The 25,259-nt window shown below is 41.3% G+C and overlaps 1 protein-coding gene and 1 long non-coding RNA gene across 2 annotated transcripts in view; one reads left to right on the forward strand and one right to left on the reverse strand.

Moving 5' to 3' along the window:
* The window catches only part of LOC107973761 (uncharacterized), a 73,270-nt gene extending 57,855 nt beyond the window's left edge, over window positions 1–15,415 (forward strand). The window contains exons 3-5 of the long non-coding RNA XR_001716176.4: window positions 9,443–9,538; window positions 14,119–14,165; window positions 15,107–15,415. This is a non-coding gene — a long non-coding RNA (uncharacterized LOC107973761). The remainder of the gene's footprint in view (window positions 1–9,442; window positions 9,539–14,118; window positions 14,166–15,106) is intronic.
* Window positions 1–25,259, reverse strand: part of MAP3K2 (mitogen-activated protein kinase kinase kinase 2) — an 89,007-nt gene that overhangs the window by 53,426 nt on the left and 10,322 nt on the right. The gene's annotated exons all lie outside the window — the stretch shown is intronic.

Genomic DNA, 25,259 nt, shown 5'->3' on the forward strand with positions numbered 1-25,259 from the left:
CCAGTGTCATTTGAAGTTTCATTCTTGCACTACTACTCTTTTCATTCTATTGAGTCTCTTGAAGAAACATCACCTATAAACTAACCCTCAAATCTGTATCTCCAATCTAGACAGAGCTAAGCTTCAAATTCCAAATTATATAAAACTAGTTGTTAGATATTTTAATCCTTGGCCACATGCTTAGGATGGCAAAAGCAGTAAGTTAAAAAAGAGTGCATGCTTCCCTCTCCCTCTCCCTCTCCCTCCCCCTCCCCCTTCCCCTCCCCCCCTCTCCCTCTCCCTCTCCCCACGGTCTCCCTCTCCCTCTCTTTCCACGGTCTCCCTCTGATGCCGAGCTGAAGCTGGACTGTACTGCTGCCATCTCGGCTCACTGCAACCTCCCTGCCTGATTCTCCTGCCTCAGTCTGCCGAGTGCCTGCGATTGCAGGCGGGCGCCGCCACGCCTGACTGGTTTTCGTATTTTTTTGGTGGAGACGGGGTTTCGCTGTGTTGGCCGGGCTGGTCTCCAGCTCCTAACCGCAAGTGATCCACCAGCCTCGGCCTCCCGAGGTGCCGGGATTGCAGATGGAGTCTCGTTCACTCAGTGCTCAATGGTGCCCAGGCTGGAGCGCAGTGGCATGATCTCGGCTGGCTACAACCTCCACCTCCCAGCCGCCTGCCTTGGCCTCCCAAAGTGCCGAGATTGCAGCCTCTGCCTGGCCGCCACCCCATCTGGGAAGTGAGGAGCGTCTCTGCCTGGCCGCCCATCGTCTAGGATGTGAGGAGCCCCTCCGCCTGGCTGCCCAGTCTGGAAAGTGAGGAGCGTCTCTGCCCAGCTGCCATCCCATCTAGGAAGTGAGGAGCGTCTCTGCCCGGCCGCCCATCGTCTGAGATGTGGGGAGCGCCTCTGCCCCGCCACCCCGTCTGGGAGGTGAGGAGCGTCTCCGCCCGGCCGCCCCATCTGAGAAGTGAGGAGACCCTCCGCCCAGCAGCCGCCCCGTCTGAGAAGTGAGGAGCCCCTCCGCCCGGCAGCCGCCCCGTCTGAGAAGTGAGGAGCCCCTCCGGCGGCAGCCACCCCATCTGGGAGGTGTACCCAACAGCTCATTGAGAATGGGCCATGATGACAATGGCGGTTTTGTGGAATAGAAAAGGGGGAAAGGTGGGGAAAAGATTGAGAAATCGGATGGTTGCTGTGTCTGTGTAGAAAGAAGTAGACATGGGAGACTTTTCATTTTGTTCTGTACTAAGAAAAATTCTTCTGCCTTGGGATCCTGTTGATCTATGACCTTACCCCCAACGCTGTGCTCTCTGAAACATGTGCTGTGTCCACTCAGGGTTAAATGGATTAAGGGCGGTGCAAGATGTGCTTTGTTAAACAGATGCTTGAAGGCAACATGCTCGTTAAGAGTCATCACCACTCCCTAATCTCAAGTACCCAGGGACACAAACACTGCGGAAGGCCGCAGGGTCCTCTGCCTAGGAAAACCAGAGACCTTTGTTCACTTGTTTATCTGCTGACCTTCCCTCCACTATTGTCCTATGACCCTGCCAAATCCCCCTCTGCGAGAAACACCCAAGAATGATCAATAAAAAAAGAAAGAAAGAAATATCATTTGAAAAAAAAAAAAAAGAGTGCATGCTGACTACTTTGAGTCTTCAGAATGATTATACGATAAAAGTAAATCCCTTATTTGGTAACCCCTTGTATTTATTACACACAGCCAAATATACTTCCTGATTTAGTGAGATACTGAGATGAGGCTCTGGCAAAGACACCCTGATTTTATCTCTTTCACATATAAGATTTCATCATGATTGTCAGACTGTCAGACTGGAAAACCTCAAAATTCACAGGACACTGGGTAGTGTACTCAGAAGGGTGTGGTCTCAAAAGTAGATAAAAATTATGCTAAACTAAATGCTACCCTGGTTCTACCTAATGAAACTTAAGAGCAAGACGCAAAGGATCTGTTTCCAAGTAATTTAACTGCTTCCCAAAACATACAAGAATGCAAAAATGTCCAGTGCCCAACAAGGTAGAATTCATAATATATGGTATTGAATCAAAAAGTACCAAATATGAAGAGAGGCAGGAAAATGTGAGCCAGTCAACTAACAATAACAGACCCAGATATGACACAAATGATAGAATTAGTACAGTTGTCACAGCTATATTCCATATGTTCAAGCAGATAGAGGGAAGACGCTAAGTGGAGGCATGGAAGATGTTTTTTAAATGAAATTTTTACAGATAAAAAATACAATGCCTAAGATGAAAATTACACTGAATGAAATAAACAACAGTAAATCAGACATCGGAGAAAAAGATTAGTAAACACAATAATGATGACAAAAAATAAAACCAATAAACAACTACAAAAAATGAACAGAGCATAAGCAGACACTAAGACAAACTGAAAGGAGCCTAATATACATTCAACTGAAGTCCCCAAATGACAGCAGGGCAAGATAGAATGTATACTTGAAGAAATGCCATAACTGTTTGGAATTTGACAGAAACTATAAACCCATAGATCCAAAACTCTTTATGAACCCAAGGCACAAAAAACTTGAAAAACACTTTACCAAGGTGCATCACAAACTGCTTAAAAAACACATTATACACACAGAAATAGCAATAGGATGACAGCAGACTTTCTCATCAGGAATAATGCAAACCAGAAGACAGAAAACATCATCATTAAAGTAAAGGTATACCTCAGATATTGCGGGTTCAGTTACAGATGATGGCAATAAGGCAAACATCATAATAAAGTGTATTTTTTTGTTTCCCAATGCATATAAAAGTTATGTTTACAATGTGTAGTCTATTAAGTGTGCAATGGCATTATGTCTAAAAAACAATGTACATGCCTTAATTAAAAATTATTTATTGCTAAAAGAATGTTAAAGAACATCTGAGCCTTCAGAGTTGTAATCTTTCTGCCACTAGAGGGCCTCCATGTTGATGGCTCCTGACTGATAAGGGTGGTGGTGGTTGCTGAAGGTTGGGGTGACTAGGGCAATTTCTTAAAATAAGACAACAGTTTTATTTAGTTTAAAACAAACAATAAGTTTGCCGTGTCAATTGACTCTTCCTTTCATGAAAAATTTTACTCTAGCATTCGAAGCTGTTTGATAAAATTTTACCCACCATAGAACTTTTTCCAAAATTGGAATCAAGCCTCCCAAACCCTTCATCGACTGAGTTGCTTATTGCTGCTTTACCAGTAAGTTTATGTAACATTCTAAATCTTTTGTTGTCATTTCAACAATGTTCGCAGCATCTTCACCAGGAGTAGATTCCATCTCAAGAAGCCACTTTGTTTGCTTATCCATAAGAAGCAACTTCTCATCCATCCAAGTTTTATGAGATTGCAGCAATTCAGTCACATCTTCAGGCTCCACTTGTAATTCTAGTTCTCCTGCTATTTCCATCAAATCTGTAGCTACTTCCTCCTCTGAAGTCTTGAACCCCTTCAAAGTTGTCCATCAGGGCTGGAATGAGCTTCTTTCAAACTCCCGTTAATGTTGATTTTTTTACCTCCTCCCATGAATCACCAATGTTCTTAATGGCACCTAGAATGATGAATCCTTTCCAGAAGGTTTTCAATTTACTTTGTTCCGATTAATCAGAAGAATCTGATCACTGTCTATGGCAGCTACAGCCTTACAAAATGCATTTCTTTTTCTTTTTTTAGTTTCGCAGTGCATATAAAGTTATGTTTACAATATACTGTAGTCTACTAAGTGTGCAATGGCATTATGGCTAAAAACTGTATATACTTTAATTTAAAAATTATTTATTGCTAAAAAAATGCTTAAAAACATGTGAGCCTGGCTTAGGCTAATTTTTTATTAGCCTAATTTTTTATTTTTATTTTTAAAGACAGTGTATCACTGTTGCTCAGGCTGGTTGCAAACTCCTGGCTTCAGGTGATCCTCCCACTTTGGCCTCCCAAAGTGTTGAGATTACAGGCATGTAATTTTTCAATTATGGTGCTGGGAAAATTGGACTATCATATGCAGAAGAATGAAACTGAATCATTATGTCTCACCGTATACAAAAATCAACTCCAGATGGATTAAGGACCTAAATGTAAGATGTGAATTTATGAAATTACGAAAAGAAAACTAGGGAAAACTCTTTTGGACACTGGTCTAGGCAAAGAATTTGTGACTAAAACCTCAAAAGCACAGGCAACAAAAACAAAAATAGACGGGACTTAGTTGAACTAAAAAGCTTCTACACAAAAGAAATAATCAACAGAGTAAACAGACAACCTACAGAGTGGGAGAAAATATTTGCAAACTATACATCCAATGGAGACTAATATCCAGAATCTACAAGGAATTCAGACAACTTCACACACACAAAAATAAAATAATCATCCCATTAAAACATGGGCAAAGGACATGAACAGACATTTTTCAAAAGAAGTTTGACAAAAGAACGGCAAGATCTTTAAAAAACTAGAAAAGAATGCTAAGAGAAATCAAAGACCTATAAATTGAACAAAATGCCATGTTCATGGACCAGAAGATTCAATGTTGTTACAAAATTCAATGAAATCTTAAATATCCTGGCAGCCAATACTGTGAAAACTGAAAAGCTGATTGTAAAATTTACGTTGACAGTCTGGGCAACATAACAAGAACTCATACCTACAAAAAAATTAAAATTATCAGCTGGGCATGGTGCCATGTTCCTATAGTCCCAACTACTAAGGAGCTGAAGCAGGAGGATCCCTGAGCCCAGGAGTTCGAGGCTGCAGTGAGCGATGATTGCGCCACTGCACTCCAGCCTGGGCAAGGGAGGGAGACCCTGTTGAATACAGAAGAATAGAACAGAACAGAATAGGAAATGTGAAGGACCTAGAAATTCTAAAACGAGTTTGAAAAAGAAGAAAGAGAACTTAAATTATGTAACTTCAAGACTTATTATAAAGCTATAATAATCAAGACAGTGTGTTATTGGCATACAGGTAGATAAATGGTTAATGAAACAGATTATCTAGAAACAGACCCATATATACATGGCCAGTTAATTTTTTTAAAGGGCTAAGGCTATTCAATGGGGAAAGGATAATCTTTTCTATACACTGTGGTACAACAGCTGGATACCTCAGCTGTCACCTCATAACAGACAAAAACTAACTCAGAATAGATCATAAACCTACATATAAGGACTAAAACTATAAAACTTATAGAAAAAAATTATGGTGACCTTGACTTTGGCAAACATTTCTTTGCATTTTTTAATGGTGTCTTTTGAAGAGCAAAAGTACAGTACATATCTTAAAAGAAAAAAATGCATTGAACTTCAAAAATTAAAAATGTTTACCCTTCAAAAAACACCATTAAAAAAATAAAAACACAAGCCACAGACTAGGAGAAAAAATGTACTAAACACATACCTGACAAAATATTTGTATCCAGAATATCTAAAGTACTCTTACAACCCAACAAAAAAAGACAAACATTAAGATTAGGACGTACACTTCACCAAAAAGACATTAAGGATGGCAAATAAAGCCATGGTCAATAAGATAAGATGCTCAATATCATTAGTCATCATGGAAATGCAAACCAAAACTACAAGATTACAAAAGACTAACCATCCAAAGTGTTGGCAAGGATACCGTGCAACTAAAATGCTCAAGCACTACTGTTGAGAATGTCAAATGGTACAACCGCTTTGGAAAACAGTTTGGCAGTTTCTTACAAAACTAAACATACTCCCATATGAACCAGTAATCATGCTTTATATTTACCCAAATGAGTCAAAAACTTAGATCTACACAAAAACCTATGCATGAATTTTATTAGCAGCTTTATTCATAACGGCCAAAACTTGGAAGCAAGGTGTTCTTAAGAAAGTGAGCAGATAAATAAAGTGTGGCATATCCATATGACGGAATATTAAGAACTATCAAGTCACAGAAAAGTCATGAAGGAATCTTTAATGCTTATTACTAAGTGAAAGAAGCCAATCTGAGGCTGGGCACAGTAACTGACACCTGTAATCTCAGCATTTTGGGAGGCCGAGGCAGGCAGATCACCTGAGGTCAGGAGTTTGAAACCAGCCTGGCCAATATGGCAAAACCCGTCTCTACTAAAAATACAAAAATTAGCCGGGCACGGTGGTGCATGCTTGTCCCAGCTACTTGACTGGCTGAGGCAGGAGAATCGCTTGAACCTGGAAGGCAGAGGTTGCAGTGAGCCAAGATTCCACCACTGCACTCCAGCCTGTCTCCAAAACAATAAAAAAAATAAAAAAAATTTTTAAAAGGCTAGATACTATTGATTCCAACTATGTAACACTTCAGAAAAGGCAAAACTATGGAGACAGTAAAAAGATCAGTGGCTGCCAGGCATTCAGGAGGAGGGGAGCAGGGATGAACAGGTGGACCACAGAGGATTTTTAGGGCAGTGAAGTCATTCTGTATGATACTGTAATAGCAGATATACATCACTATACTATACAACACTGTATCTGTCAAAACCCCCAGAATATACAACAGAGTTAATTCTAATGTAAATTATGGACTTTAGTTTACAATAATGCCTCATTATTTGCTCATCACCCATGACAAAGGTACGACACTAACGCAAGATGTTAATAACGGGAAACCAGGAGGGGAGTTAAGAGGATGAGAATATATATGGGAACTCCCTACTTTCCACTCAATTTTTCTATAAACCTAAAACTGCTCAAAAAAATAAACTTCCCTCCTTTTCACCTTCAAAAAGTGAAAGAAACAAAATGAGATTTGAAAAGACATCTCATCAACATCTGAAATGTTGGCAAGGATGTTGTACAACTAAAACATCATACATTGCATTGATGAGAGTGTCAAGCAGTACAATCACTTCGGAAATGTTCGACAATTTTTTACAAAGGTAAACATGCACCTACCGACATGGTTTAAATCTGTGTCTCCACCCAAATCTCATGTTGAAATGTAAGCCCCAATGCTGCAGCCTGGTGGGAGGTGACTGAATCATGAGGGTGGTTTCTAATGGTTTAGCACCATCCCTCTAGTGCTGCTCTCCTGATGGTGTTCTTGAGATCTGGACGTTTAAAAGTGTGTGGCACCTCCCCCGTCTCTCTCTTCCTCCTGCTCTGGCCATGTGAAGTGCTGGCTCCCCCTTCGCCTTCTGCCATGATTTTAAGTTTCCTGAGGCCTCTTCAGAAGCTGAGCAGGTGCCAAAATCATGCTTCCTATAAAACCTGCAGAACTGTGAGCCAATTAAACCTCTTTTCTTTATAAATTATCTAGTCTTGGGTATTTCTTTATAGCAGTGCAAGAATGGACTAATACACCTACCATATGACCCACCCATTCGATGCCTAGGTATTTACTCAAGAAAAATGAAAGCATATGTCCACATGAATATACTTGTACACAAATGTTCTTAGCAGATTTATTTGTAATAGCCCAAAAGTGGAAACCCAAATGTCCATCATCAGGTAAATGGTTAAACAAATTGTGGTACAGCCATACAGTAGAATAAAGAATATTCAGCAATAAACAGAAATAAACTATTGATACATACAATAATATGGATGAATCTCAAAATAATTATGCTGAGTGAAAGAAGCTAGACTCTTCCCCACTTCAAAAACAGTACACACATACACTGCATGACCCCATTTATACACAATTCTAGAAAAGGTAAACTAATCTATGGTGACAGAAAGTAGACCACTGGTTTAAAAAAAAAAAAAAAAAAGCAGATCATTGGTTATCTAGGAACAACGGATAGAGGTAAGACAGTGATGAATTACAAAAGAGCCTGAACAAACTTTCAGAGATGATGAGTATGTTCACTATCTTATTTATAACTACCAAAACTAGGGGTGACAGTTTGACAGTTATACACGTATGTCAAAATTTGCCATAATTATATACTTCAAATGTGCAGTTTATTGTATGTTAATTATCTCAAGTTATTTGACAAAATTATTCTTTAATGCTACTAGCTCTGCAACTCTGATCATTGATTTTAGGCCAATTTATGAATCACACCACAGATCTCATTACTCTGCAGACATCTTTGCTTTTGATTTTTAAAAAATATATTACTTAAACTGGTGATTCCTTTGTTTGCCAGACCGTAAATGAACTGAGTTTTTAAAAAATAAAGTCAAATCTATCATCATTGGTTACATATATCCTAATTGCAAGTATTCAAAAATTCTGAAGATAATTTCAAAGAAGTATTTCCCACATAACACCGGTCACCTCTGAGAAAAATTAGGTGGCTGCAGGTAAAAGGAAGAGAGGAGAGGGTTCTGAGACCTTTCACTGTGTATCTTTCCAAACATTTTGAACTTTGTACCCTATTATTTACTCAAAACCATATAAAATTCAAATTTAGGCAGGGCGCAGTGGCTCAAACCCGTAATCCCAGCACTTTGGGAGGCAAAGGTGGGCAGATCACGAGGTCAGGAGATCGAGACCATCCTGGCTAACACAGTAAAACCCCGTCTCTACTAAAAATACAAAAAATTAGCTGGGCATGGTGGCAGGCGCCTGTAGTCCCAGCTATTCGGGAGGCTAAGGCAGGAGAATCGCCTGAACCCGGGAAGCAGAGGTTGCAGTGGGTGGAGATCACACCACTGCACTCCAGCCTGGGGGACAGAGCAACACTCTGTCTCAAAAAAAAAAAAAAACAAAAACAAATTTAAAAAGTGTTCTCCCAACATTTTAAGTAATAATATAAGAGCAACAATATACAGCCTCCCAGAATGAATAAAATAATACTTCCATAGATGCAATAAATTTGGTTAAGTTTTAATAACTTAATAGTCATACCACATATGTAATCTCAAATTGTTTGAATGATCACACTCCACATAAAGGGGCAGTCATTTGTAAACATGCCTGCACATCCTCAGAAAGGCAGAGAAAAATCTAATTTTCATCTAGTGGTCCCTGTGGTCCTAGTAATTATCACATTTGGGATGTATTTGCTTCCTTTCTCTTATCGAGTTTTAAAAGGTCTTTTAGTTGATAAAATGTTTTATCATTTCTTGAATATTTCAAAAGAATGTGTAGTTTATTTGGCAAATAAATTTGAGTTTTTAATATTTTCTTAGGACACAAAGTATTGTAGAATGTTTTAGAGTCACACAGGGACCTGGGTTCAAAACCTAGCGGTAGTTATAGGTGACTCTCGGCTATTACAAACCCATGTCCTTGTTTATGAAATGAAGATAGAAGAGACTATATGACAGGTTTGCTTTAAGTGCTGAATAAAACAATATATAACACCTAACACAAACACCTGACACCTTATCAGATGTCAGTTCTCTTCCTCCAAACAGCTCAGTATTAAAGGCAATATTCAACTCTAAGCAGCAAATTGATTTTTCTCCTTTTTAAGGTATTACTCAGACAACATATTTGTAATTTTTAACAGATCCCTTCTTACTCATCCATACTTTCTCTCTCAGTGGGTCATGTTACGTATAAAAATAAAGACAGCAAGAAGAGCTCAGACGGTAGAACCAGACTGCTTGGGACTGAAATCGGCATTCGCCACTTACCAGGTGTGTGACCGCAGGCAAATGACTTAATCTTTCTTTGCCTTGATTTCCTTACTTGTAATATGGAGATTTATGGCATAATAGTATCTCAAGATTGCTAGGGAAGTTAAACGTTTAAGTTAATGTAAAGTGCTTAGAAAGAGGCCGGCATATAGTAGTAATTATGCAAATGTTTGTTAAACAAAATTGAGTTGATACACACTTAGGGGTTTCCCCCACCCCACTTAGTTCTCAATACTGAGAATGCGGGGGAATTTGTTTTAAATGTTTACAAATGTCTACAAATCTTAATTTTTTTCTATATTTGATTATTTTAAAGAGGAAAGAAGGTAGCTCTTAGAACAAATTTAAGACTTTAAAAAAAATTCTCAATCTGTACCCTGACTGTTGTCCCTGATACTGTTATCAGGCACTAGAAAAAAAGCAACAACCCATAATTGGTTTACCAAAAACATCACTCAACTGTTTATGGACGATAATTAGCAATAACGGCTGTCAGTGCCACGGTTCCTCTGTAAAAATGGAGACAAGTGTATCTACTTTATATGATTGTTACAAACATTTAATATTATTTGTAAAGCACTTAAAACAATACCAGAGCAGAGTGAACATTTAAAAAATAGCTAACATTTATTAGGTTCAGGATTTGAGCCCAATCCTGGGCAGAATCCACTTCTACACACTACAGTTGGCCCTCCCTATCTGCACATTCCGCATGTGTGGATTCAACCAACTGGAGATCGAAAACAAATTTAATTTAAAATAATGCAACAATAAAAAAACACAAAAAATGCCGTGTAACAATAATTTACACAGCACTTACACTGTGTTAGGTATTACAAGTAATCAAGAGACAATTTAAAGTATACGGAAGGATGTGTGTAGGATGCATGCAAGTACTACTCAATTTTATATGAGAGATGTTGAGCAACTGGGGATTTTGGTATCTGTGGGAGTCGAGGTTCTGGAACCAATCCCCCGCAGATACCAAGGGACGACTGTGTATTACACTGCCTCTTATTGTTTATTTTTTTCAACCAACATTTAACATATGCTTACTGTGTGCCAATATGCTCTCCTCACCAATCTTGATTTTAAAAATGATAAAATGCTAACATCCTCTAAAAATTAAAAATCCTTCCAAAGTAAGCAGAATTTATACCTTAATACTTTATTAATATAATAAAACCATGACCAAGGCTTCAGTCAAAATCAGTTCATATTGAACAACATATTAATATTTTGCTGATGGGAGTTTAACACTTTCTATTGCAAAACTCCCCAATGATATCAAACACAGTACTTCTCAGTCAGAATTCTGAAGTCAACACGTTGCCTGAACCTCAAACTCCAACACAAAAACCCAAGACTAGCCAATTCTCTTCAAATCAATTCCTGTAATCCTCTTCATTCCATGCTTTGTAAAAATGTTGTGTAGCTGGCTGTCTTCATTATACAGGACCTTTTAAAAATGTATTTACTTATTTATTTTAGAGATAGAGTCTCACTCTGTCACCTAGCCTGGCTCAAGCAATCCTCCTACCTCAGCCTCCTGAGTAGCTAAGACTACAGGCACACACCACCACGCCTGGCTAATTTTTCAATTTTTACTAGACATGGGGTCTTGCTATGTTTCCCAGGCTGGTCTTGAACCCCTGGCCTCAAGTGATCCTCCTGCCTCAGCCTCCAAAGTACTGGGATTATAGGCAAGAGCCACCAAGCCCAGCCAGGAAACACTACTTAGGTATCTTTCTATCTCCCATAGCACCTAACAGTACTTTGCACATAGCTAGCCTATTACCAAACATCTTAAATAAATCGCAAATTTGACTCTCCTTACAACCATAACATAATATAGCACACATATGTTTCAGTCAATCTAACCTATCTGCTTTTCTCAAAGGACTTGCTATTAATAGAGCCCCCTTCCTGGTCCTTGATTTCTGCTCATCCCTTGAATACCCATCTCCCCTCCTTTAGTAAATCTTACTACTAATTTGCATCTCAAAACAATTTACCCAGAAAACCATTCAGATAACCAAAAGAAGCAAATAGATAATCAAAAAAAGCAAAGAGTAGGAGTCAATAGGTTCTGAGCTATACTACGAAGTGTTCCAGGTGCCTTATTGATAGCTACTTTTTGTCTCTTTTGTCTCTGTGCTGTCTGAAATGCTTCCTTTTTTCTACTTGTCCAAACCATCTTTTAAGGGCCCAGCTTAAGCCCTCCCTGTCCTCTTCACCTGGTCATCTTTCCATGTATAAATGATAATGGAAAAGAATTATCGTCTGTGGACTGTCAGACGATGTGCTAGACATTTCACATACACTAGCACCTAACCCTGGCTACACTGGAATGACAGCACTTGCCATCTCTCCACTCATCACACAGTCACCTTTCTGAAAGGATATTACCTCACAGAACAGCTTCCTAACTATTCCATATTTTTACATGTGCTCTCTGCCACTAGACTACAATAACCTCAAATATAGGAACTATGTCTTCTACTTTATTCTGCACTCATCTTCTTTTCCCTCCACCTTTCCCCTCATCTTTAAAAATATACCCCTCCTATTTCTCAATCTCTTCTCATTACCACTGCAATGACTACTAATAAAAGCTACTATTGACCAGGCGCAGTGGCTCACGCCTGTAATCCTAGCACTGTGGAAGGCCAAGACAGGCAGATCACCTGAGGTCAGGAGTTTGAGACTGGCCTGGCCAACATGGCGAAACCCTGTCTCTACTAAAACTACAAAAATTAGCCGGGTGTAGTGGCACATGCCTGTAATCCCTGCTACTTGGGAGGCTGAGGTTTGAGCCCAGGAGGCAGAGGTTGCAATGAGCCGAGATCGTGCCATTGCACTCCAGCCTGGGCGACAGAGTGAGACTCTGCCTCAAAAAAAAAAAAAAAAAAAAAAAAAAGCTACTATTTATAATGGCTTGCATTGAGCAGACACTCTAAGTGTTTTACATTTGATTTCATCCTTACAACAATCCCATAAGGTAGTTATCATTTCCCTGTTTCACAGAGGAGGAAGTGGGCTTAGAGAGCTTAAGCAACTTGCTCTCTCACATTTGTATGAGCCTTGATCCATAAAACATCACTATGGACTCCCACAACTTTAACATCCCCCACTGTGTTTCTTTTCATCCTTAACTGCTGTGGCAGTTTATACTGTGTCAACCTGGTTACATCCAAACTACATTTCCCAGAATCCTCTTTCCATAGGGTAGGTGGCCAAAAGAGCAAAAGACTTTCTGAAGAGTATGGTTAGATAGAGCTGCAGTTGCCAGCCGACTGCACAGCTCTCCTCTGCTCTGTATACAGCTCCTCTTCTTGATTGCCAACCCTGCTGACCAAACAGCAACCCCAGGTTCACCACCAAAAGCTTGACTGAGGACCACAAAAGAGGCAGCTACACAGAGGGGACAGCTCTCCACAAACTTTTCACCAGCTCCAGTTGTGTGGTCCCACTCCAGCAGCTGGGCATACCTGGCTTCTCAGATTCACCTGTAAACGCTGAGTTGACCACTGCACAACTGCTTCAAAGAGGCTGAATAGTAGCTTTTCTCTGACCTGCCCTACAGACTCTGACTTCTGGAGTTTCTCCCACAGCTGTATGAAGTCCTATTCCTTTCCTAAATCCCTTATTCCATAATATCATAGTAGCTCTGTTTTCTTGATTGAGCCCTTAAATGATTCAAGTACTCAAGCTTCCTCCCAATCTACTGACCAAGAAATCTCTGCAGCTTTCCCTCTGAGATCTTCTTGCATATATAACAAAATCTACATCATTTGGTCTCCAATTTGACTGCTTCCAAACAAACCTTGTTTTATCAGTTCTGCACTGTCCTTCTTTGCTTCCAAGGAACAAGTAACCCTCATTCTAAAAAAGTCGTATCTCACTACTTGATTCTCCCATTTGCAAAAAGCAATATTTAATGGAGAGAATACTAGAGTGGGTAACAGATTAACAAACGTCAATACCAATTTATTAACTAAGAACAAGATTAGCTAAAAACACTCCAGGGTTAGCCAGGTGTGGTCGTGTATGCCTGCAGCCCCAGCTACTCAGGAGGCTGAGGTGGGAGGATCCCTTGAGCCCAGGAGTTTGAGTACAGCCTGGGCAACATACAAAAACCCTATCTCTGAAAAAAAAAAAAAAAAAAACCAACAAAACAAAACAAAAAGAATACTCAGAGGATACGTGTATGCTTTAGTTAGAAATGTGAAGATGGAGAAAGGAAGAACAAGAAATAAAAAATTCTGAGAAGAAAAATATTTCGTGATGTATAGTTTGTCCCAAAATGTGTTTTTCCCCCCATTTGAAGTAAGGAAGCTTCACTTTTTTATATAATCATTTTGGGCTTATCCAAGTGTCTCCCTGAATTATTTTTCGGTTGCTACTGGGCATAAAGGAAGACTGTATGTACAATTTTTCCAATACTTTTTTTCCTTCTCCAAAAAGATCTTCACCCCACTCCCTACCTTTTTGGCTAACATATTTCCAAAAATGTATTTTCTTAGTCTTGGTTCTCCACTCATAACATGAGAATAATTCTGTTCTCTGTTATTTTCTAGGGCTCAATGCTTACTATTCTGGAGTTCATTACTAAGCTGTCCCACAGGTGATTCTGATTCCTATCTTATTCACTCTTTCAACAAGTATTTACTGAGAGCCTACTATAAATCAAGCACAGGTCAATGCAAACCTTCTGGCTATAAAATACCTTTAAGTAAGAGATCTCATTTGGATCAACTAAACACATTGAACAGAGCTACTTAACTTCCTTCCAAATGCTGTCCTGTAACAAATGTTCTCCAGACTGCTGCCATGTTAACAACCTTCTAAGCAAGAACACAAACGTTTAAGTATCTTCTGCCTCTTTACCATTTTCTGGTAAGTTGTGGACCTCACAGAATCACAGGCTACACAGGTCCTTAAGAGGCAACAAGTCCGAGGGTAGCGTCACTATTACAAACTCAGAAATCCTGAAGTCACTGCAGATTTAAGACTAACTCACGCTGCCTACCTACCATCAACTATTGAACAGAATAGAATGTAGTTTGTGATACTCCCTTCAGAAAAACTCTAGGCAAGAAATCCCTCAGGCACATCCCTGTGTAAACTTTCCAACTCTAAAAGCAATATCCAAAACCCCCTTGACTGGCTGGGAACGGTGGCTCACGCCTGTAATCTCAGCACTGTGGGAGGCCAAGGCGAGTGGATCACTTGAGGTCAGGAGTTCGAGACAAGCCTAGCCAACATGGTGAAACCCCGTCTCTACTAAAAATACAAAAATTAGCCGAGTGTGGTGGTGCATGCCTGTAATCCCAGCTACTCGGGAGGCTGAGGCGGGAGATTGGCTTGAATCCGGGAGGTGGAGGTTGCAGTGAGCTGAGATTGTGCCACTGCACTCCAGCCTGGTGACAAAGCGAGACTCTGTCTCAAAAAAAAAAAAAAAAAAAAAAAAACCCTTGACTGTGGGATATAATTCTTGTGAAGTGAATTAATATACATTACATGATCTCAGAACACATAACTAATCTACCCTTTCTCAAATCACAGGGCAAGATTATATATGAAGAGACATAACAGCTTGGGGGTGAAGTCAAAAGAATGCAGCCATGTACTGATCACAGACTGGTTGGATTAATGTCACATCATCTCTAAAAGTAGATTTTTATCAATCTAAGGCTGAGCAACCCTCTACTTATCTTGTTTCCTTATAGTATCTGAGCAACTAAGAAGTTTTGTAAATACTGTCTGACATATGTATATTATACAATAAGATATTATTAACTTTAAAAAGGAGTTAACAGGTTACTTTAAAATGTCTAATCAGAATATACATTAAAGCCATCATATGAAACATAATATTGATCTATCTCTCCTTAAACTGAATCAGGAGACATGAGGTCTCATTTCCCTATCATATTAGAATAAAATACTTTGGATTAAAACTCCAGGCAGGGCACTGTGGCTCACAACCATAATCCCAGCACTTTGGGAGGCTGAGGCAGGCATATTACCTGAGGTCAGGAGCTTGAGACCAACGTAGCCAACACGGTGAAACCCTATCTCCACTAAAAATGCAAAAATTAGCCAGGCGTGGTGGCACATGCCGGTAATCCCAGCTACTCGGGAGGCTGAGGCACGAGAATGGCTTGAATGCAGGAGGCGGACGTTGTGGTGAGCCAAGATCGCACCACTGCACTCCAGCCTGGGTGACTGAGACTCCGTCTCAAAACAAAACCTCCATAATACCATTAAAATGTAACAAAGCCAGTCAAACTTAACAGTAATTAGAAACTCTCAAATAATGATAATGAAACACATCTAAACACGTCTAAGTCACAAACCTAAAATAAAATATGACTTAGGAGCATCCAACTACAGTCATCCCTCAGTATCCACAAGGGACTTGTCTCAGGACCCCACAGATAACAAAATCTGCAAATGCTCAAGTCCCTCATACAAAATGGCAAGTATCGGCTGGGCATGGTGGCTCACGCCTGTAATCCCAGCACTCTGGGAGGCCGAGGCGGGTGGATCACTTGAGGTCAGCAGTTTGAGACCAGCCTGGCCAACATGGTGAAGCCCTGTCTCTGCTACAAATAGGAAAATTAACCTGGTGTGGTGGTGTGCACCTGTAGTCCCAGGTACTTGGGAGGCTGAGGCACAAGAATCACTTGAACCCAGAAGGCAGAGGCTGCAGTGAGCCGAGATCACACCACTGCACTCCAGCCTGGGTGACAGAACAAGACACTGTCTCAAAAAAATAAAAATAAAAAGGCGGTCGGGCATGGTGGCTCACACCTGTAATCCCAGCACTTTGGGAGGCTGAGGCGGGAAGATCACGAGGTCTGGAGTTCGAAACCATCCTGGCTAACATGGTGAAACCCCGTCTCTACTAAAAATACAAAAAATTAGCCGGGTGTGGTGGCAGGCGCCTGTAGTCCCAGCTACTCAGGAGGCTGAGGCAGAAGAATGGCTTGAACCAGGGAGGTGGAGGTTGCAGTGAGCCCAGATCGTGCCACTGCACTCCAGCCTGGAGACAGAGTGAGACTCCATCTCAAAAATAAATAAATAAATAAATAAAAATAAAAAGGCAAAGTATTTACATATAAACTATGCACATCCTCCCATATACTTTAAATCATCTCTAGATTATTTTTAATACCTAATATAACTGCCATGTAAATAGTTGTTATAAGTTATTTTTTAAATTTGTATTTTTTTTTTTTCTTTTTGAGATGAGGTCTCGTGATGTTGCCCAGGTTGGCCTCGACCTCTTGGGCTTAAACAAACCTCCCACCTCAGCCTCCAAAGCAGCTGGCACTACAGGCATTTGCCACTGCACCCGGCTTGTTGAATTGTGACTAGTATTATTATTCTCAAATATTTTATTTTTTATTTTTGTGTGGACAGAGTCTCACTCTGTTGCCCAGGTTGGAGTGCAGTGATGGGATCTCGGCTCACTGCAACCTCCGACTCCCTGGTTCATGCAATTCCCCTGCCTCAGCCTCCCGAGTAGCTGGGATTACAGGCACGCATCACCACGCCCAGCTATTTTTTTTTTACATTTTTAGTAAAGACAGGGTTTCATCATATTGGCCAGGCTGGTCTCGAACTCCTGACCTTGTGATCTGCCCACCTCGGCCTCCCAAAGTACTGGGATTACAGGCATGAGCCACCGTGCTTGGCCATTCTCAAATATTTTCTATCTGTGGTTGGTTGAATCCACAGATGCAGCAGCACCTACAGATACAGAGGACTGACTGTATTATTACAAAGCAGCAAAGAAACAAGTAAAAAATGACTTCATCTTAGATTGGAGATCTCTTCCCAAAGACTAATAAGAAATAGTATTGACTCACATTTTTCCCACTGGCTTCCACTTAATGATTTTCAAAATTAATTTTCAAAAACTTTTCCACAGAAAACACTGTCTCCGTGGGAGGGCTGTTCACAAATACTTGTTTTTATCCTTCTGGGCATATGGAAAGATTAAATTTCCCCATCCTGTTTATATCCCAAGTACAGTCAAGAGTCTTCCTTTGGCCAGAGCTGGTGGGTGAAAGTGGTGAATGTTTCTAGGTAAAAGCTTTAAAAGCCAGAGTGTAGTCTGATATGGTCTCTTTTCTCTCTTAACTAATTAACCAGTAATGTTCCGTGTAGGAGATCAGTCAGGGTGGTGGGAAAAATTGTAGAAAGATGTAAACCTTCTTGGAAGGCTGGAAGGTTTTACAAAAGCTTCGGAAAAAGATTTGGCTGAAGGCAGCCAGATTGTCTTATCTGGTGCCTGAAACTTTAGGTTAGATAACAAGGGGATGTAAAGAAACTGATCTAGGTAAGTTAGTTTACTTAGACCTCGGAACCTGGCCTAAATCATCTGCATGCAGGACTACTGGGGGGTGGGGGTGGGCGCAGCACGACCATGTGAATTCCCCACAAGTGTGTTGACTCAAGACCTTTGTCATTAAATCTATACTGAATAAATGCCCACAGTGCAAGCACAGGCTTGTCAGGGCCTCAGCCGCTGACTCTTTATACACCCTCCTCAGTGTCTGTGGGCGGCCCAGTCCCCTAGCCCGCTCTTTCACTGGCTTCCTGTGTCTGAGTTCATTTGTTCATCTGTTGTTCAGCCAGGGTCTGTGGGTCGGACCCGGCAGGTAGAGCCCTGTGTGAGGAATGCTGCAACAGATCACAACAGAACCCTTGAAAATGAAGGTGAAAAAACTGTGGTCAGTAAGTCATTGTTGCCTGCTCTGAATTTCCAAGTTCGAGGGAATTGCTCAGGCTAGGGTTTCATCAAGGGACAACAGTTATCAGCTCAACAGAAACAGTATATAAAAGTATTTAAAAAGCTGCTTAAAGCTAGTGGAGCCTGGGTTTCACAGGCTCAATTAAGGCACCTAATGCAAACTGTTGTATCCCATAACCCATGGTTCCTGGAAGAAGGTACGCTAGCCATAGAGCTCTAGGAACAAGTGGGGAGAAATCTTAAACATCATGCACAAGGACAACAGGTCCCAGTAACATCTTTAACATTACGGGCTTTAGTTAGGGCAGCTCTGGCCCCGTTATACACAGAAGAGCCTAAAAAGGGGAGGGAGGAGGAACCGTCATCTACCTTACTGCCTCCTTATCCCTCAGCCCCGCTATCACCGGGCCAAAATAACAAAGAGAAAACAGAGGTTTTGCCTGAGCCCCCTCCTCCAATAAACTAGAAGAAAAGACAAGGGATATGCTACAGCTAGGGGACCCTGTCTTAAGCAAGTGGCATTAGAAGGGGAGCTCTTAGCCTGCCCAGTAATGCAAGAACGACAATGCAATCAGGTACATGAACCCATTTCTTTTAATGCTTATAAAAAGCTAAGAAAAAGCATTAAAGAAAACAGAGCCGCTAGCCCATTTCCTTACGAAAGGAATGACTGAAGCCTTGGCAGACAACTTCCGTATGACCCCATGGGACTGGTCAGTGCTAGCTAGAACAATTTTGGAGGCCAGCCAGTACCTCCTCTAGAGGGCAGAATACGATGAGTTGTGCGAACAACAAGCCAACCAGAACGAGGTGGCCGTGCAAGATGTAACAGCTGCTATGCTCCAGGGGAGGGGTCCCCATGCCGATGTACAACAACTAATTTTGACCCCCAGGCCTATGCACAAGTGTCTTTGTGCGCTCTCGGGGCTTGGGACGGAATTTCCAAAAGCAGAGATCAACAGGGATCTTTTATAAATGTTCGACAAGGGCCTCAGGAGCCATTTGTTGAATTTATCAATTGTTTAACCCAGGCAATTAAGAGACAAATTAGTCACACCCAGGACTGATATCTTGTTACAACTGGCTTATAAAAACGCTAATGTGGATCGCCAACAAGCAATGCATGCAATCAGAGGAAAGGCAGCCACAGTCAGGGAACTTACTACACAAGCATGTCAACTGGTGGGGACTGAAACACACAAAGCCAAAATATTGGCTATGGCATTAAGGCCTCCTAAAGTGAAAAGGGAGGGAAACCCAAATTGTTTTCTATGTGGAGAGGCAGGTCATATGAAGAGGGAATGTCCCAATAATAGAGACCAAGGTAACTCAGGAAAAGAACCCCCTTCTATATGCCTGCAATGTAAAAAGGGGAAACATTGGGCAAATCAATGCAGGTCCAAATTTGATAAAAACGACAACTCCGTAAGTAACCAGGCGGGAAACTTCATGAGGGGCTGACCCCAGGCCCTGCTGCAAACTGGGGCAATGTCAGTGGCTTTCCTCTGTCAGATGGAAAGCCCACAGTCCTCTCTCTCAGAGCAACCACCACTGGGAGCGCAAGAATGGACTTACTCTGCCCCGATGAATTAGTGCTAAAAGGAGGAGAAGACACTAAAAGGGTTGCAACCGGGATCTGGGGCCCACTGCCTCTGGGAACAGTGGGATTAGTCCTAGGGCAATCTAGCCTATCCAGTAAAGGAATCAATGTGCTCACTGGGGTAACTGATAGTGATTATCGAGGTGAGATACTAGTTATGATGGAATGTAAAGGTCTGCATATTTCTTCCCCCCGGATCAAAGACAGCTCTGTTAACTGCTTTTACCATACTGGGTCCCCAATGCCCAGAAAGGGGGAAAGGGACGTTTTGGAAGCACAGGAGCCACAAAAGTATACTGGAATCAATTAATCACTAACCAGAGACCCATGATCACCTTAAAAATTGGAAATAAGAATTTTACTGGCTTATTGGACACAGGGGTGGATATTTCAAACATTAATGATCAAAACTAGCCAGAAACTTGTCCTTGGGTCACTCAGAAACAAAAAATTGTTGGCATTGGGGAAGCGCACACAGCCAAGCAGAGCACGTGCCCCCTAACCTGTTGCGATTCAGAGGTAAGAAAGGCAGTTATACAACCTCAACTCATGCCCTTCCCTGTTAACCTTTGGGGACGGGACCTATTAGCCCAATGGGGGAGTCACTCTGCAGACCTCTTTCTAATAATGGCCACAGTTATTCCTCCCCTACCCTTGACATGGCTCTCTCAAAATCCTATTTGGGTAGAATAGTGACCTTTAAAGGGAAAGAAATTACAAACAGCCCGTGAATTAGTTGAGGGGCAACTAAAAGCCAGCCATACAGAACCATCAAACAGCCCCTGGAATTCACCCATTTTCATCATTCCCAAAAGGTCTGGTAAATGGAGACTTTTGCATGACTTATGTGCTATCAATGCTAATTTGCAACCTATGGGGCCCCTTCAGCAGGGGCTCCCCTCCCCCACAGCCATTCGACATTGGCCTATAATCGTTACTGACTTAAAAGACTGCTTTTATACTAGTCCCCTAGCAGAAGAGGACAGAGAAGAATTTGCATTTACAATACCAGCAATCAATAATGAAAGGCCAGCTCCCTGATTTCAATGGAAAGTGCTTCCCCAAGGAATGCTGAACAGTCCTACCATGTGTCAGTATCGTGTAAATCAGGCTTTCTTCCCAGTAGAAAAGAATTTCCTAATGGCAAGATTATTCATTTTATGGATGATATTTTACTAGCAGCCCCAACAGAGCCAGTGATTTTAAGGTTATATAACTCTGTAGCAAAGAATACACAGTTAAGAGGTTTAATCATAGCACCTGAAAAAGTACAGATGTCTTCTCCTTGGAAATATCTTGGATACAGACTAATTTCTTGCTAAGACCTCAAAAGCTTAAATTAGATACTAGCAACTTACACACCTTAAATGATTATCAGAAATTACTAGGTGATATTAACTGGCTTTGCCCCACCCTAGGCATAACTACTGATAAGTTACAAAACTTGTTTTCTACCTTAAAAGGCCATGCTGCCCTAGACTCTCCTAGGTATTTAACTCCTACGGCACAAAGGGAAATTGAAGAAGTAAAGCAAGCTATCTCTCAAAGGCAATTAGATCGCACAGATCCATGATATTCAGTTCAGCTGTTTGTTTTTCCCACTAAACACTCCCCTACAGGGTTAACAGGACAGATGGGCCCAGAGCTATGCTTTCTAGAATGGGTTTTTTGCTCACATACCGGGACTAAAACACTCTCTCCCTATGTCCAGTGAGTCAATAAAGTCATCTATTCAGGCTTCAGACAATGCAATCAGTTGCTAGGTTATGACCCTGATATCATCAGGATTCCTTTAAGTAAAAAGCAATTTGAAGTAGTATTGCCCTTATCTATGGACCTGCAAACAGCACTCTCTGATTACACAGGCCTTATAGGGCATACCCTTCCTGCTGACAAACTCCTTCAGTTCTTATCTCGTACTTCTGTTGTTTTGCCTACTAAAATAGTTCAATCCCCCATACCTAATGCTTTAACATTGTTTACTAATGGCTCTGGTAAACATGGAAAAGCGGCTGTCTGGTGGAGATCACATAATTCCCTCACTCATTCTGGATTTACTAGCACTCAGAGAGCTGAGACTGGAGCCTTAATATTAGCCTTAGAAACTTTTTCCACTCAGCTCATCGATATTGTTAGTGACTCTGCTTACTGTTTATTTATTGCAGAACTTTGAGACGGCTTTCATTAAGACCACTCTGGAGCCCACCCTGTGTGCACTTTTTCTCCGACTTCAGCAACTGCTAGATCAATGTATACATCTTATTTTTATTACACACATTCAGGCCCACAGCTCACTGCCTGGCCCACTGGCTTATGGCAATGATCAAGCAGACCTACAGGTTATGACATCACCGCTTGACCAAGCCACCGAATTGCATCAATTTTTCCACCAAAACTTGAGAAACTTATCTAAACAATTTCAACTTACCCAGAGACTAGCTAAACAAATTATCCTACAATGCCCAGATTGCCAGTTCACAGGCACATCCCCTCCTTCAACAGGTGTTAACCCTAGAGGACTAGAACCTAATCAGTTATGGCAAACAGATGTTACACACATCCCTGAATTTGGAAAACTTAGATATGTACATGTATCCATTGATACCAATTCTCATTTAATTAGTACTCATGCTCTTCCTGGAGAGTCCACCCGATATGTCATTAAACATCTTCTTTTAACTTTTGCATTTATGGGACGGCCCACAGAAATTAAAACTGATAATGGTCTGGCTTATGCCAGCTCACAATTTCAACAATTTTGTCACACATGGAACATCCAACATTCCACAGGCATCCCGTGTAACTCCCAAGGACAGGCCATAGAACGTACCCAATCCACCCTTTAAAATATGCTCAGAAAACAAAAAAGGGGGAATATGAATAAGGACTCTGCAACACTACTAGCACAAGCCTTATTTACCCTTAATTTTTAAAATTTAAATAAATTTCAATCAGCTGTAGAAAAGCACTTTGCTAAAACCTCTCAAGAAAGAAAACCTGCAGTTTTATGGAAAGACGTAAACAGTAATGTATGGTGTGGTCCAAATGAATTGTTAACGTGGGGGAGAGGATATGCTTGTGTTCACACTCCCTCAGGTCCTCTTTGGATTCCAGCATAATGCATCGAACCATACCATGGCGTGGCTAGGACCCAACCCAGTACCAGAAATAAAGAAAATAACCCTATGGGACCCATAGCCCCGAACAATGTGGCTTCATCAGACGACACAGGCCCCGGACAGGATGCTCAAGAAGACAAGTCAGAAGACTGAGTGAATCCTGCTCTGGACACAGACACCATTCACTCCAGATAATCTGCTCCTTGTTATGCTTTATTATTATTTATTTATTTATTTATTTTTTTGAGACAGAGTCTCACTCTGTCACCAAGCTGGAGTGCAGTGGTGCGATCTGGGCTCACTGCAACCTCCGCTTCCCAGGTTCAAGTGATTATCCTGCTTCAGCCTCCCAAGTAGCTGAGACCACAGGCACACGCCACCATATCCAGCTAATTTTTGTATTTGTAGTAGAGATGCGGTTTCACCATGTTAGCCAAGATGGTCTCAAACTCTTGACCTCGTGATCCACCTGCCTCAGCCTCCCAAAGTGCTGGGATTAATTCTCTCACTCTGCCTGCAACCAGTACCTGCTACACTCTATTTGGCCCATCCTCTAAATCCGCCTTTCTTCTGCCCTGTTACTTAGACAAATACCCGACCTTCCCAGCTTCTAACAACGTGACTGCTTGGCTGAGAGAGATTAACATAACCCCAGTGGGGTTCCTTAGTAACAGCACACAATGAACTGAACTGCCGAGTAACAATATACGTCACTCCTTGATTGGAAAAAAAAAATGTTGATTATACTCAAGTTTGTCTTATGTTATTTACTAATGCTAGGATGCAAAGCTGGAATATGAGCAGTTACCACCACGCCTGACAAACCTACTGCACATATCTGTACTCTCCTATCAATAAAACCTGATGCTAAAAACAGAAAAGGCAGAGATGTAGGAGATCAGTCAGGGTGATGGGAAAAACTGTAGGAAGATGCAAACCTTCTTGGAAGGCTGTAAGGTTTTACAAAAGCTTCGGAAAAAGATTTGGCTGAAGGCAGCCAAATTCTCTTATCCAGTGCCTGACAGTTTAGGTTGATAAAAAGGGAATGTAAAGAAACTGATCTAGATAAGTTTACTTAGACCTTGGAACCTGGCCTTTAATCATCCACGTGCAGGACTACTGGGGTGGGAGGGTGGGAAGGGGGGGGCGCAACCATGTGAACTGCCTACCAGTGTGTTGACTCAAGGCCTTTGTCATTAAATCTATACTGAATAAATGCCGGCAGTGCAGGCTTGTCAGGGCCGCAGCTGCTAACTCTTTACAGTACCCTCCTTGGTGTCTGTGGGTGGCCTGGTCCCCTAGCCCGCTCTTTCACTGGTTTCTGGTGTCTGAGTGCACTTGTTCATCCATCATTCAGCCAGGGTCTGCAGGCTGGACCCAGCAGTTCCGTACAGGGGCTGCTCCCACGTGAGGTCCCAAAGTGGGACCCAAAGTAAGGATGACAAAAATGTTGAGCTGAGCCCCCAGCTGACCCTCAATGAATACATGGTATGAGCAAAACATACACCTTCTGTTGTTTTAAGCCACTGAGATATTGGGGTTTTTGTTCACAGCCTACTCAGAATAATAGTCTACAACTAGTTAAAAATCATGCTGATGCTGTGCATGGTGGCTCACACCTATAATCCCAGCACTTTGGGAGTCTGAGACAGGAGGATCGCTTGAGCCCAGGTGTTCAAGACCAGCCTGAGCAATACAGAGACCCTACCTCTACAAAAATTTAAAAATTAGTTGGGTATAATAGTGTGCCTGTAGTCCCAGCTACTCAGGAAGCTGAGGTGGGAGGATTGCTTGAGTCTGGGAGGTCGAGGATGCAGTGAGCAGTGATCCTGACACTGCACTCCAGCCTGAATGATAGAGCGAGATCCTGTCTCAAAAAAAAAAAAAAGAAATCATACTGAAAATACCCAATGTTCACTCTATTCATTTTAAGAAATTAAAATAAATCCTTTAACTATGGACATTAAACTCTCCCATATTACTTCTCTTAGAGATCAGAAAAATGAACCCACTTCCCATAAAATTTATTTAAAATAGACGAGTTTATTGTCATCCCACTGAAAAGTATATGTAATACAAATAAAGAAATAATTCGTTTACTCAAATATTTATCAGAACTCTGACTTAGCAATTATAAAAAATGTGGGCAATTATAAAAGCAATTATAAAAGCTATTTAGAATAGCATCTAAATTTCAGTGGTTTTTTTTTTTTTTAAACTACATTGGCCCTAGCC

Source organism: Pan troglodytes, chromosome 13 (assembly GCF_028858775.2).
Source record: "Pan troglodytes isolate AG18354 chromosome 13, NHGRI_mPanTro3-v2.0_pri, whole genome shotgun sequence".
NCBI classification, from domain to species: Eukaryota; Metazoa; Chordata; class Mammalia; order Primates; family Hominidae; genus Pan; species Pan troglodytes.